At 55.4% G+C, this 3,850-nt stretch overlaps 1 protein-coding gene across 2 annotated transcripts in view; it reads left to right on the top strand.

Moving 5' to 3' along the window:
- Positions 1-3,850, top strand: part of HCRTR2 (hypocretin receptor 2) — a 68,838-nt gene that overhangs the window by 29,605 nt on the left and 35,383 nt on the right. The window lies entirely within an intron of this gene.

Here is a 3,850-nt window from a genome sequence, read left to right as displayed (position 1 = left end):
GTGAGTCGCGCCCCCCAAACTTCCCGTTCCCCCTTGCCGAGGTGGGGTTTGCACGGATGGCGGCTGCAAACGGGGAGTGGGTTTCGCTTCTCCCGCTGGAACGGTGGGTGTCCCTAGCCGCGGGGGACAGTTAATACCGCGCGGGGCGCGGGAGGGGCTGTTGGGTACCGCTCCCCCTGCGCTGGCGAGGGGCTGCGGCGGCGGACGCTCGCCGCTGGGTCGGGCCGGCGGAGCGGGGCCGGCGGAGCGCACCGGCGGCGGCCGGCGGCGGGGGGCCGGGCTCTGCCGGCGGCTCCCGTCCCTGTCCGCCAGGCCGGGGTGCTGAACGCGCCCCGCCGGCGCCTCCGCCTCCCAGCCCGCCCGGGGGGCTGCTGCCCGCTCTCGCAGCCCCAGCCCGCCCGGTGGAGCCCGGCGCCGCGCTGGGAGCAGCAACCGCGCGGCCCTTCCCGAGGGACGGAGATGGGGGCGCGGGCGGGGCGCGGGGTAACGGACGCGGGACGGCGCCCTCCCCGCGCGGGGCACCGGCGGTCGCTCCCCGCAGCAGCCGGCGGCGCGGGGCAGGCGCGCGGTGCGCAGCTCGCGCCTCGGCGGCGTAACGGCCGCGCTGGCGAGGCGCGCGGAGCGGCGCGGGGCCGGGGCCGGGGCCGGGGCCGGGGCCGGGGCCGGGGCCGGGGCCGGGGCTGGGGCGGCGCCCTGCCGGCTCCCATTGAGGGAGCGAGGGGAGGCGGCGCCCGGGAGCCCGCCCCCGCCCCGCTCCCATTCATCCGTGAAAGAGGCGGCGGGCGGGGGTGGGGCTGCCTGGCGGGAGCGGCGGCGGGCGACCCTCGCGCGGCGAGGGGGAGCGCGGCGGAGGGCCGAGGGCAGGGGCGGCGGTGTGCGGGAGCGGTTACTGCAGCAGGCGGGGGCGGTGTGCGGGAGCGACGAGCGGGGTCTGGCCGCCGGGAGCCCGCCTCGCCCCGGCCCGCCCTGCCTCTCTCCCTCCCGAGGGGAGCCGCTCCCCTTCGCCCCTCCGCCGAGCGCGGCCCCGCGTCCCGGGGATCGCCTCCCCGCGGTGGGAGGAGGCGCCGGGGAGCGGAGCGCGGCGGCCCGGCCCGGCCGCTGGCTGCGGGGTGGCCGCACACGCGTGTCCACGGGGACCGCGCCCGCGGCGGCCCCTGCTCCCTCCCTCGGCCGTGCCCTTCGCGTTCGCCGGCGGCCAGGTGAGCGGAGCAGGCGCTGGTCCTCGTCAGTTGTGCGTTTATGAATGAGCACGAAGGCGGTGTGACCGCCGGCAGCCGGTTGCGCCGTGAGAACCCCCTCGGCTGGAGCCACGGCCATTTGCATTCATTCCCATCAGTGGCGTTTTCATGAACGGCGCAGCGCGGCAGCGCGCCCGGCCCCGCCATACGGGTCTTTCATTCATGTTTTTCAGAAGCGTTTATGCGCGTCAGTGCTGTCATGTGCAAGCTCTCCAGCCTCCCCGAGGCAAAATGCAAATAAGACTGCAGCCAAAGGCAAAATTTTGCAAGGTTTTTTAAATTTTTTTTTCTTTCAACGGACTGGTGATACTATTATTTATTTTTTTTCTGGAATGGTGCGCTAACTGCCTGTAAACATCCAGTATGCATGTTGGCGAAACCAGTGAATTTTCAGCCAAAGAGATTATGTTAGAGCTATTCAGAAGCCTGAGCATGTTTGCTCGGTTGAGCAGCCAGGTTGACAGGCGGTGTAAAGATAATGGGAGCTCGGGCAAAGAGGCTGTACTTTAGGAAGAAAACTGTCCTTCGCTCTGGTTTTGAGCAAAGACTGTTTTAGGAGAGCTACCTGTATTTGCCTCCACCCGTTCAATAAAAAAGCTGTCCTCTCGCTTTTAAAGATTCAAGGTCAAATCTTCAGCTATAGGAACTGTCACCCTGTTTACACTTCCCCCCCCCCCCCCCCCCCAGAAGCCAGGACGAGAAAAGCTTTCCCCTCTGTGCACTTGCAAATAGAGCTTGTATCCGTGCTGATGTGGAGCTGTTCCTCCCTGACATTTGTGTACGATATCTTTTTGCTTGGGATGGAAGCTGGCATTTTGCTGTCCACCCGCCTTTCCTTTTATTGTTCTGCTTCTGCTCAAGCAGTTTGCTTTTTAAACTGTCTTTGTGCATTACAAGGACCTCACCCAGATAAACTGATGCTTCTGTTTAAGGGCAAATTGTTCGTGGGATCTGCCAGGTACAGGTGCTCCTTAGCTGAACACTGTCTCATCTTTATGCAGGAAAGCTCATACTGCACTGATGCAGGCTCACATGATTTTGAGGAGAGAAATGGATGTGGTCTAATGCTCCTTCCGAAGACATTTTTGTGAAACCTTGACTGCAAGTGAAAATCTGATACAGAACAGTGCACAGGTTGAAGTCTCTGAGAAGTTGATTTCTCCTGCTTGAAAAATGCATATTCAAGGTTAATCTGGGATTTAGTCATGCACCTTCTCGAAGCAGAGCAGAAGTGATTCTAAAGAGAGTTTAGTGGGTAATAGTGCTTTATGGTATCATCCTTAATGATGGAGTGTGTTCCTCTGCTTACGTTTGACGAGTGCTGCTGGCCTCATGTGGCATGTGAAGTCAATGCTTTTGTTCTATTTTTTCCATGTCCTATTCAAATAGTAATTAAGTAATCAGGAAAGACCCTTCCCTTCCCTATATGGTACTGAAAATTATATTTCTACCTCTTCTTTTGATTTGTGCATTCACATGGGATTAAGAGACTCATTGTGTCCCAGCAATAACATCTGTACAAGTGGAAGGCACAGCACATCCCTCAGATATTAGTAATAGACTGAAGCATTCTGACAGTTAATTAACAACCAAGGGTAGAATCAGAAGCTTGAATTTGATTGACATCTACTGGGCTCTTGAGTGAGCTGCACAGCAGGAATTCTACTTATAGTAGCACATAACAAGGTCTGCATTGCTATTTAGCTTTCAGTTTAATTAGCAGAGTTGACACACACTGTCCAAGCTGCTGCACAAACCAGTCAAAATGAAAACCATTAGCAAGCCTCTGCATTTGAATGGAAGTTTCATTATTGCATTTGAGTGCTCCATGTCAATGACTCTCATGTGTGCCCACATTAGCTGGTCACTAGAGATGCCAGTGCAAGACACTGAGAAGAAACAGGGTTTAAGACATTTTTAGGACATATTTACATGAACAATCAGAGAATCTGAAATCTGGGTGATAACATCAGTATGCTTTGTCAGGTTTTGTTCTGCACTCAAGTTGCTATTTATCACTAGAAGCAGAATAGGTGCTGAGTGTAAGGACTCTCTGTTTTGCACCACAAGATTTCTTTACCCCTGCAGAGCAATGAAACTCTTGCAACTTTGCACACCTAGTGCAAAACAGGGCTTCTTAGTGGAGAATGTATGTTGACTGTGTTTGACTTTATCTGAAAACTTTGCATTGAGAACATTGATTGAAAATAGAAAACTAGATAAAGAAGGAAAGATATTTTTAGGATGTACAGAGGTATCTGGTTACTGACTTCTTCATTCCACAGTAATCAGTTGCAGCAATTAATAACTGGCATAAGACCACAAGGGATTAATAAGTAATGTACAACTACATACATTTAACTCTATTTATACAGGTAAAGAATGGGAATAGTCCTCATTTAAGTTATTCATTTGCATGGGTCAGAACTTTCCTAATGAAATGGTTTCCTTCAGGAAATGTGTTCATCAAAATCAAAATGTACAGCAGAGATCATTTGGTTGGATCAAAGACTGAAGGCAGAACAAGCAGGCTTCTGCTGTCCCACCAGCTGGGCTCCTGGGCCTCTTGGCATCCCTCCCCAGAGCTGGCAGGAGCTGAGATACTTAGAACA

Source organism: Falco punctatus (assembly GCF_963210335.1).
Source record: "Falco punctatus genome assembly, chromosome: 5".
Taxonomy (NCBI): Eukaryota; Metazoa; Chordata; class Aves; order Falconiformes; family Falconidae; genus Falco; species Falco punctatus.
The sequence above is the reverse complement of the archived record's forward strand: the minus strand, read 5'-3'. Positions and strand labels throughout refer to the sequence as shown.